General features: G+C 33.6%; 1 pseudogene; it reads left to right on the forward strand.

Moving 5' to 3' along the window:
* Window positions 1-909: 909 nt before the first annotated feature.
* Window positions 910-6,210, forward strand: LOC127106388 (putative vesicle-associated membrane protein 726; annotated as a pseudogene).
* The last annotated feature ends 6,003 nt before the right edge of the window (window positions 6,211-12,213 follow it).

The following is a 12,213-nucleotide window of genomic DNA, read 5'->3' on the forward strand; positions in this document are numbered from 1 at the left end:
TAAAAATTTTGAAAATGATAATTAAATATATACAAATTCTTTTAAAAAGATACACTTAAAAAGAATGGAGAGATTAATAAATAAGAGAATATTATCAATGATAAATTTTAAATTATTTATATGATTTGACATTTTAAAGTATTTGATTGTATGAATGTGTTATATATTTTTTCTAATTGAGATTATTATAAGTAAATTGTAAAGAATTAAAAATAAGTATAAGGCAAATAAATGTGTAGTAGTTAGAGGTAAACGCGTTATAGTAAAATTCGTCATTTATAGATAAAATGGGAAAGATCCAAATGGAAGATTAATAATGCAATAACACGCACATGAGTGTAAAAAATTAAAAAGATTATTTTAATAAGTGTCGGAAAATTAAAATGTCCTTATTGTTGGATTAGCGGGTGCTGTCAGGAGGGTGAGTTGGATTTTTCAGACCAAAAAAGGATTACGATAAATAAACAGAATAAACAAGTTCCCCTAATTATTAGCCCTGGCCAAACGCACACGGTGTCTCTAATCTCATCATCTCATAACAATCATATTTTATATACCAGCATTTTGAAAATAAAATAAAATTGTTAAGTGTATTTGTGTCTGACATAAATATTATATATATTTAATATTAATGATTATATTTAATTTATTTTTTATGAGTTTTAAATAAAATTTGACATTTTTTTTTACATAAAGCAGGACAAATAGTTTGGGTAAAAAAAAAAGGATAATTATCTTATATGAAGTGAGTAAAATTATAAAAAAAAAGCTTATATGGAATAAGACCCAAATTTGTCATAAGTTTTTTCCCCTTCCTTTTCTTATTTAAAATTAAACCCATCATTTTGTCATTATAATATTATTATCGCTAATAATTGATTAAAAACTTGATTCCAATACAAAATTCGGACTAATCGCGTCTTTGTAATTGTCACCACTTTATAAAACAGTCACAAACCTTTTCTTTTTTCTCACTCTTTCTCTCTCTATAAACCCTCTCTCTCTAGAAAAGAAAAGAGAAAGAAAAGGCTGGAGAGAATATAGCAAACTCCAAAATCACAAGAAACCGTTGTTCGATAGATCTGTGGAGAAGAAGATGGGACAAAATCAAAGATCTCTGATCTACGCGTTCGTTTCTCGAGGAAGTGTTCTTCTCTCCGAGTACACCGAATTCAGCGGAAATTTCAATTCCATCGCGTTTCAGTGTCTTCAGAAGCTCCCAGCTTCTAACAACAAATTCACCTACAACTGTGATGGTCACACCTTCAATTACCTCGTCGATAATGGCTACAGTTCGTACTTTTCACTTTTTTTTTGTTCATCTTAATATTAATCTCAACTCATTTCATTTCCGATCTAACAAAAACCTAGTTCTAAATTCGATTTTATGAACAAATTATAACCTAGAAAGTAGTTATATCAGTTTTTTTTGACGCTATTTGACTATAAAATTGATATTAGGTTAGCGTTGTTCTTCAGTGAACTTCGTGTTTTATATGCTTATTATTTATTTAATTAATTAGTTATCTAGAGGTTAATTTTAAATTAGATGCTGGCGTTTGAAGAGTTATTTTGAGTAGTTTATAGTACTAATTTTATGGATTTTTGTGTTTTTTTGTAGCGTATTGTGTTGTTGCGGATGAATCGGTTGGAAGACAAGTGCCTGTGGCTTTTCTGGAGCGTGTGAAGGATGATTTTGTTGCGAAATATGGCGGTGGGAAGGCTTCTACTGCTGCACCTAACAGTCTTAATAAGGAATTTGGGTATTGAGTTTTTGTTTTATAAGTTTGATGATTGAGGGTTTGTTGTGACTGTGTTTGTTTGATGAACGTTTATGTGCTTTGATCTCTACTTGTGGCAGGCCTAAATTGAAGGAACATATGCAGTACTGTGTTGATCATCCTGAGGAGGTGAGCAAGCTTGCTAAGGTGAAAGCTCAGGTTTCTGAAGTCAAAGGTGTCATGATGGAGAATATTGAAAAGGTATCATGCTTACTAGTCATCCACTTTGGCTTTTAGGATTATATAACTTAAGTCGAATGCATCTAAATGAATCTGATTGATTTGTGATTTTAGAAATCATATTTTGTAATTTAAAATTGATTGTTTAAACTCTTCCGAAAACAGAAAATATAGCCGAACAGAATAGTGAATCTTTGAGAAAACCTTTACATATGAATACTGAACTTCGTAAACGAGACTGTGAAGTTAGTCTGGCCATTATTATATGAAGTTCTTGCATTATTCTCATGCTGTACTGGTATACAAGAGTTAGACTCTCACAGTTCATCAGGTTACATTTGAAACTCGTAGAAATGAGTCATTGGAGAGAGAAAAGGGGGAAGGAAAGTGTTCTTAAACTCAAAAGTCTGGCTTTGTTCTGGATTACCTCTGGATTATGGTCTCTATCGAATCTTTGGTCATTCTGTTCTATTTTTTTTCATTAGTTAGTGTGAATTTAAGTATAAAGTAGAAATTGATAAAGTGAATTATACAATAACTACAGAATAGGTATATATAAATTCTTACTCTTTCAGTATATCATTCGCGTGTAAGTTTAATATATTAGGCTTAAATATATTTTTGGTCATTGTTAAATGAGGAAATTTTTTCTTCACTTTTCACCCTTGTAAAATTTGAGAAGTTTTTTTGGTCCCAAATGACACCTACTAATGGTTGTGGTGTCATGTTTGCATTTGACACCTACCTGAATTTTACCTTGAGCCCTAAAATGAATTATATTTTTCTTCCCTAAACTAATTGTTAAGGACCGAGAAACAGCGATTTTAGAAGGATAAAATCAAAGAAAATAATTTATGTGGACCTAAACTTAAATTCACTCAGTCAATGGAGACGACCCACAATATTTTCAAAATATGGAAGGATAGAAATTAAAGAGTTTTTATGCATTAGCCAAAATCATAATTTGCTTGTTTTACAAAGATCAAACACGTTGTTAACCCAATATATTATATGATTTTACACCTTTGAAAGGATTCTGCCATGTGTTAAACTTATACATGGTAAAATTTTCATCAACCTCCCAATTTTAGATAAATTGAGATTTTGAAAACTTAGATTGAGTGCACTTTTTTTCCGGATGACAAATGTTTGTAAATTGTAATTAGTTGTTAGAAACAAGGTAATCAAAATTAAACCGGATGTTGAATTGGTGTAGGTACCAATTATGGTTCAAAGATTCAACCAGATGGAACCAGGATTGGACCAGTATTACTAAAAAATAATTTTATACTCTAATATTAATTTATATAATAATATTTTTGGTCCGTATAAATATTCATTTTTTACTTAATTATAATGTATGGTTATGAGAGTAATATAGTAATATCATTTCTCCCCCAACTCTTTTTCTTTGATTTTGTCTCTTCAATTCTTGTTATATATTAAACATGTGCTTATTATTGTTCCAATCCATGTATACAATATTTATTTATTAAAATGAAGTGTCCAACTTTGATTGAATGTGCTGTTTTGATAATTCCACCCCCGATCTCATTATTCTAAAACAAGGGCTACACATAAATCCCTACTCACTCTGAACTCCTTTGTATTCCAGTACTCTTTTAATTCTTCTGATACAGTGGCTTCATACGGTCCCTTGCTCACCCACCCTACCCACACCTCATTTACTATAATATTCTCTGCAGTCATTTTTTTGGGGTCTCAAAGTCTAAGAGTGAGAGGATGGCATTATCTTAAAACATTATATTATTTTCTATAATATATTTCTCATCACATAAAATTATTATTCAATATCCACAAACAACATGTGATAGTGTGCTTGGGATATTTATCTGGGACACAGTATTATGACTCATGAGTGTGTTTTGTTGCTTTTATTTTTGTTTTTAATTAGCTCCTAAATAAGTTGATATTGAGACTCAGTTATGACTTATGGCCATGATTTTGTATAGTATGAAGTTGAGACTTTGTTTGGTCACATTGTGCACCATTCATCATTTATATGATATATTTTAAGCTATTTTCATTGAATCTTCAAATTGCACCAACTCACACGATTCAAGGTTTGAAATTTAGCTTGGCTATTCATGATTTGATATTTTACTTTTGTTTTAAAATTGGATAGCACTCATAATCAGTGCTTTTGGGGAGATTTCTTTTTCATAAACGTTTTGGACTTGAAAATTTGAGCTATGTTTTAGTCAGACATGCAACTTTCTTTGCACGAAAAAACTATAAATAAATGAGGGTTCATATGTGATCCTGAAATTAATTAAATGTAAGACCAAAAATGGGATTTTTAATTATCAATTGGCTGACCTGCCTAATTTGGGAAAAGGAAGGTTCACAATGACTAGGGTTCAAGAGGAGCACAAAAAATTAACCGACTATTTGTTCAATTGCTGTTTTGCCAATGTTTTATTTAAGTAGAAAGAAGTTATTATATCAGAAATCATTTTGAAGAACCATAGCTGCTTTATTGTAAATAACAAATATTAGACTACTATTTTAATAGCTAATGAAGCAGTGGGTGGTGTCACTTTTTGAAGAAAAAAGTGTATAGCTTAATTGTTAGGTTGGGTTTTACAGAAGCTTCTGACCAGTGAGTTGGGGTTTTATAAGTTTCTTAACAGATCGTACTGGTTCTAAGTGGAGAAAGTGGATTCCCAATGTCTTTCTGGCTACATTTTTTATTTATAATTATGCATGGTGAGCCCTAGGCTTGCTTTTTATGGACACATGATGGAGCTAGGTTAGGGGAATTTCTTCTTCAAGTGCTGTTAATGGGGGACCTACCATCTTTTGGCTCATTGTGTAATTCATTGTAGTTCTATTTCCTATTTATTTTATGCCTCTGAATTCCATATTAAAGTTGTGATCATTTGATTCAATGCTTCCGTATGTAGCCATAGTCAGTAGGGTGCAATGAATTTGGTTTGGTTCAGAAAAGATTGTTGAATTAAGGATGACTTCTGGAACTGTTTCATCTATCCTCAAGTTCTTTCTGGCTATCACTTGCATTAAATTAATGTAGCTATAAGTAATATGGCTGAACTAACAACAATGATCACTGACTTCTCATGATTTTTTTCTTGCTCAGAATGTATTGAATCTAGATAGATTTTAGGGAAGTTTTGAAGGCATACATTATCTTCTTTCATGATAGAACATGTTACTAAAATTTCTATTGTGTGTGGCTTGAGTTGTGCTTTGCTTACTGATTGTAACATTTCAAGTTAAATTCTCTACTGGACCAGAAACCAAATTATATTGAAAACCAAGATATATCTGTTGTATTCAATTATTCTACAATTATCAAATATTTACTCAGCATTTTTGTTGACATTACAATTACAATTTTGTGCATTTTAATGACATATTGAAGGAGTGAATGTCTGTATATTACTTATACCATATGTATGCTATTGATATATCACACAATTACACATCAGAAGAAAACTAGAGAGAAAACTTAGCCAAGTTTTTGGCATCTGTGATAGCCTGCCTAATCTTCTATGTCTGCAATCCTTATTAGATGTCTAATAAGCGACAACATTCTGTTAGATTATGTTGACATGTTTGAAACTTAATGTAGGTTCTGGACAGGGGGGAAAAGATAGAGCTTTTGGTTGACAAGACTGAGAACCTTCATCACCAGGTTAGTAATTGCGTGATTGGAATGTCTTGAACTTAAGTGCTTGGGCTTTTCATGTGAACAGCTATTTTCTTTCTAGTTTCTAAAGCATTTCTTATGATGATTGATGGCATGCTGAGTGTCATGATAAAATCTACCCGATCATCTCCATACGCATAAAAAACCGAGTTGAGGGGGTGGTAAAAGAACACTGCCTATTTTTTCAAATGGAATTGTTTTCTCAGTGTGCTGTTTTTTGATGCAGGCACAAGACTTCAGGAACTCAGGGACCAAAATCCGCAGAAAAATGTGGCTGCAGAATATGAAGATAAAGCTGATTGTATTGGCAATTTTGATAGCCTTGATTCTCGTAATTGTCCTCCCAATCGTTCTTCGGAATAAATAAATGCCACTCTCCTAGACATTTATCTTGTTATTTCGATTTTCTTGTGATTATATATATGATATGACGAGGAATGATACCAGGTGCATGGCATGATTTTGTATGTAGTCAAGATATTAACCTGTATACCGTTTTACCTTTAAGCTTTTACAGTATGGTGATGATGATATATGAATGATTTTATATGCTTTTTTGCTTGTCTACTGTAGCTCAATTTCAATTCACCTGATCCATCTTGTTATTGCCTCGTGTATGAATGTTTTCATGAGAGGACAAAAAAAAGTCTTCAAATATTAAGGATTTAGGGCATGTTTGATTTGATTTTGATTTATTTTTTTAATACTCTTTTGCAAGTTAGTTTTTAAAAACTGTTTTTAAGAAAAGAATTTAAAAAATCTGTTTGGTAATCAATGTTAAAAGTTGGAAATTAAAAGAAACATGATTGATAAGTTTATTTTAAAAATATACTTTAAGTAAGTTACGTATAAAATCTATTTTTTCTTTTCATAGTTCACTTTTTCATTAATTGTTCTATTACAATATCTTGACTCGCAAATTAAATATTTATTTAAACTTCATACTGATTACACAAAATACTCCAAGTCACTGTTATCAGAACAGTAATTGTTAATCAAGTTAGTCATTTTGGAAAAAAAAGTTGTGCAGATAGTGATAAAAGTTAATACAGTGAGTCACTAATTTTATTAAAGGATTAGATTGAAATCTTATAATTACTTAAGTGACAAAATTAAAAAAAGTTAATCATCATAGTGCATTTTTAACAATTTCATAGTATTTGAATTAGAAAAGTTAATCAAACTACGATTACAGTCTATTTGTAACAATTTCATAATATTTGACTATTTGATCTATTAAAAGAAAAACAGTATATAATTAAAGTATATAATTTCATTCAAAAACAATATAGCATTGTAATGATTACAATATATAATTCCATATAGAAATAACTAATTTACACAAAAATGCATTAAAAAAATACACACCTCTCTAAATATTTATACATACTATTAGAGCTGGTCCTGACCTTTTAAAGGTTCAGGACAATAAATAAAAATGAACCCTTAATAAAAAAGTATAATTTAAAAAAAAAGAACATTATTGTCTTCGTCAATTAAAAAGATTTTACTGCACTCAGTTCTCTGTCAAATCCTTATATTCATTCGCGTCGAGATTACCTATAACTACTTCCTTCTCTGACCTGAATACCGCGACAACCTTTTTATAAGTCTAAATAAATAATAATAAAATTATTAGGATCAACCTTGATATAGTTAGTCATAAGTGAAAATTATCAAATTAAGATTATAAGCTAACTATGGTATCGGTCATAGACAAGAGATATCCTTATATAAGCAATAACTTTGCAATGACCACACCTAAAGACAATAATGAATTTGTTAAGAAAATAAGATTCAAAAATATTGAAAATGAAAAAAGACCAACATATCACAAAGTTATAGAAGATCATGTTAATCTATACATACCATAGTGCATAAAACTCCACTAGAACATCTTTTGTTTCATCTAAGACAATCTTATCAAAGTTATCATGGAAGAGAACTACCCCACCAGATGGAAGATAGAGTATCTTCATGTTAATACCTACCCTAACAATATATTTTATACTAATGATAAGATATCAAATATGTGGCGTTAATAAAATGAAGTTAAAAACCATTCAAAATGCTATGAAGAACATAATAGATGACTAACTACCAATGCAATATATATTGTAATAGTGAAAATCTATAAGACATGAATAAAATTAAAAAAAGACAACATGGGAGGATGATTAGATTATATTGCCAAGTATTCCCAACATTGACTCAAAATATGTAAAATTAAGTAATTGTTAAAAATATGTATGAAATGATGAAATTAATAAAGAAAGAATGACTATATGCTAAAAATTCTTAAAAAAGCATACAAGAATCCTCTACAGAGTTCACATAAACGCCTCATTCCATGTTCACAAATCAACAAGAGCTTCAGCGGTATGCGCGCCTTTAACATCGTACACGACATCAACATCGTACATGATACCTATTAGAAGTAATTCATATTTATTAGTTGTACTATTTTCTTAGCCCCTAAGTTTGTTAGAGGGTATTTTAGTATTTTATCCTATTCTAGTAACCCTAGTTTTAGTTTATAAATAGGGTGGCAATCATTGTAACTTTATCATGTTTTTGTAGCCGTCATTCTCTTAATAGAATATTTCCGTTCATCATCATCTATTCTACCTTTGCACCAACAATTGGTATCTAGAGCTCGGTTCGGATTCATTGGGAAACACGGGAAACACGAGTGAACGTGAGGTCTTGTGTGTTTGATTTTGATTCTTAGATTCGTGTTGAATCTTGAACAAAATCTGATCAGAATTTTAATTCTGTGGGTTGGGAAACACTGTGTGAGAAATCTGAGTGTACTGTGCAAGGTAGAAAGATGAACGGAAACGACAACATGAACACCAAACTTCCAGTATTTGACGGTAAAAACTGGAATCGTTGGATGATCCAAATGCGTGTACTGTTCGGTGCTCAAGATGTTCTAGATCTTGTCACTGATGGTTATGTTCCGGTAGCAGCAGATGCGACGGATGAACAGAAAAACACGCAGAAGGAAGTAAGGAAGAAGGATCAGAAAGCATTGTTCTTCATTCATCAATGTGTTGATGTAAATGTGTTTGAGAAGATTGCAGATTCAACGACAGCAAAGGCTGCGTGGGACACATTGGTTAGATGTTATGGTGGTGACGCATCAGTGAAGAAGGTGAAGCTTCAGTCCTTGAGAAAGCAATATGAGAATCTCAACATGAAGAATAATGAGAAAGTTTCTGAATACATCTCCAGAGTGATTCTGATCACTAATGAGATGAGAGCGTGTGGAGAAACTCTTTCTGAAGAAACAATCATGGAGAAGGTATTGAGATCCCTTACCTCTCAATTTGATTACATTGTGGTAGCAATAGAACATTCCAAAGATCTGAGCACCATGAGAATTGAAGAGCTGCAGAGCAGTCTAGAAGCGCAAGAGTTGCGTTTGACTGAGAGAACTTCTGAAAGGGAAGTAGAGCAGCAGGCTCTGAAAGCAACTTCTGATAGGAGGTATCAGAAGCAGTCAGAAGCCAGGAGAAGATCTGATGGTGGTCAGAAGTCAGAAAGCTCAACCTCTGATAGACAAAAGAATGCTCAGAAGGGAAAAGAGAAGTATGACAAGAAGAAGATCCAATGTTACTGTTGTAAGAAGTTTGGTCACTTTGCTAGAGACTGTTGGTCAAACAAGGAGAGAAAATCAGAAGAAGCAAATATAGCCAGAAGTTCTGATGACGAATCTGTGCTATTGATGGCCTCTGAATCTGATGATATGGATCTGATAGACTGGTGGTATATGGACACTGGCTGTTCAAATCATCTTACTGGAAACAAGAAATGGCTGGTTGACTTTGACTCTGAAAAGAGGACAAAGATCAGATGTGCTGATGACAAATATCTTAATGCAGAAGGTATGGGAAATGTCAGAGTGATTCTGAATAATGGGAAAACAACATTGATTCAGAACGTGTGGTATGTACCTGGCATCAGAAGCAATCTGATGAGTATGGGATAATTAATTGAGAAAGGTTTTTCAGTTACCATGAAGGACAATCTTCTGAAGCTGTATGACTGCAATCAGAAGTTGATTATGGAGTCAGAACAGGGAAGGAATAGAACATTCAAGGTGAATGTCAGAACTGCAGACTCAGAATGTCTTAGTGCAACAAGTGCTGAGAAGGAGAGTGAGCTGTGGCACAAAAGATTTGGTCATTTGAATTTCAAAAGCTTAAAACATCTGAATTCAAAGAAGTTGGTACATGGAATTCCTGCAATTAAGAAGCCTGAAAAGTCATGCAAAGTTTGCATGGAAGGAAAACAACCACGATTGCCATTTGCGTCAGAAACTGCTCTAAGAGCAAAACATGCCTTGGGAGTTGTACATTCTGATGTGTGTGGTCCATTTCCAGTAGCATCGATTGGAGGGAATAAATACTTTGTGTTATTTGTTGATGAATTCACAAGAATGACATGGATATCCCTTATTAAGTTTAAACACGAGGTGTTTGATGAATTCAAGAAGTTCAGAATGAAGGCTGAGAATCAGAGTGGTCAGAAGTTGAAGATTCTTAGAACTGACAGTGGAGGTGAGTATAACTCCAAAGAGTTCCAGAAGTTCTGTGAGGAGAATGGAATTGAGCATGAGGTTACTGCTCCTTATACCCCTCAACACAATGGTCTTGCTGAAAGAAGAAACCGCACTTTGCTTGATATGGTGAGAAGCATGCTAAAGGAGAAGAAACTTCCTCAGAAGCTCTGGGGAGAAGCTGTTGCCACTGCAACGTATGTACTCAACCGATGTCCTACGAAGAAGTTGAAGGAAATAGTTCCAATACAGAAGTGGACTGGAGATAAGCAAAGTGTTAGTCATCTGAAGGTGTTTGGTTCTGTTTGCTATAAACATGTTCCAGAAGCCAGAAGACAGAAGCTGGATGATAGAAGCAAAGTGATGATTCTGATAAGGTACCACAGTACAGGTGCATACAAGCTCTATTGTCCAGAAACCAACAAAATTGAATTCAGCAGAGATGTGATTGTGAAGGAATCAGAATTTTGGAATTGGGATAAGTCTCAATCTGATTCTGATGTTAGAACTTCTGAAGAAAGGTCAGAGTTAAGAATTTCTGAAGTTGGAGTAAACTCTGACGTTGATTCTGATTCTGATAGTGATTCTGACTCTGGAGAAGACTCAGAAGATGAAGGTGACTCTGATGATCCAGACTCTGATGGTAATCTAGATCCTGGTGGCAATTCAGACTCTGGAAATATGCCAGACCCTGAAGATGGTCAAAGCTCTGGAGGAAGTCAACCATCTGAAGCTAGAAACTCTGAAGCTCAAGACTCTGAACAAGTTCAGAGACCACAAAGAATCAGAAACATCCCCAGAAGATATGTAGAATTTGACATGCTGCAAGACACTGAAGTAGACTCTGAAGGAGAAGTTATTCAGTGTGCCATGCTAGTAGACTCTGAACCCATAAGTACAGAAGAGGCTCTTAAGCAGAAGCTCTGGCTGAAGGCCATGAAAGAAGAACTTGATGCTATAGAGAGAAACAAGACTTGGAAGCTGACAGAACTTCCAAAAGACAAGAAAGCCATCAGCGTCAGATGGGTTTTCAAGCAGAAGTTAAAGCCAGATGGTTCAATTGGCAAACATAAAGCAAGGTTGGTAGCCAGAGGATTTCTACAGAAACCTGGGCTGGATTACTCTGAAGTGTTTGCACCTGTAGCAAGACATGAAACAATCAGAATGGTGATTGCAATAGCTGCTAACAGGAATTGGCCTCTGATGCATTTAGATGTAAAATCTGCATTTTTGAACGGTCCATTAGAAGAAGAAGTTTACGTGTCACAACCTCCTGGATTTGTGAAAAAGAATCAGGAAGGGATGGTGTACAGATTATACAAAGCTCTATATGGATTGAAACAAGCGCCCAGAGCTTGGAATCAGAAGATTGATTCATTTTTCAAGAAGCAAGGCTTTCAGAAATGTGAGATGGAGTACGGTGTCTATGTTCAGCATACTTCTGAAGGAAATATGACTCTGGTATGTTTATATGTTGATGATATACTGCTGACTGGAAGTTCTGAACAGGAGATAGCCAAGTTCAAGAAAGTTCTGATGAATGAATTCGAAATGACTGATCTAGGCAAAATGACATACTTTCTAGGGATGGAGTTCAGATACTCTGAGAAAGGTATTATTTTGCATCAGCTCAAGTATGAATTAGAACTTCTGAAGAGATTTAATCTGAAGAATTGTAAGATTGCTGTCACACCTTCTGATACAAATCAGAAACTGGATTCTGACTCTGATGGAAAGGATGTGGACGCTACAACCTTCAAATAGTTGGTTGGTTCTCTGAGGTATTTGTGCAATACCAGACCTGATATTTGCTATTCAGTTGGGATGGTTAGTAGATTCATGAGTAAACCTAAGTGGTCCCATTACCAAGCTGCTGTCAGGATTCTGAGGTATATCAAGGGAACTCTGAAGTATGGAGTATTATTTCCTTCTGGAAGAAAGGATGAGTCAGAACTTTTGAGTTATTCAGATTCTGATTGGTGTGGAGACAGAGT

Source organism: Lathyrus oleraceus, chromosome 7 (genome assembly GCF_024323335.1).
Source record: "Lathyrus oleraceus cultivar Zhongwan6 chromosome 7, CAAS_Psat_ZW6_1.0, whole genome shotgun sequence".
NCBI lineage: Eukaryota > Viridiplantae > Streptophyta > Magnoliopsida > Fabales > Fabaceae > Lathyrus > Lathyrus oleraceus.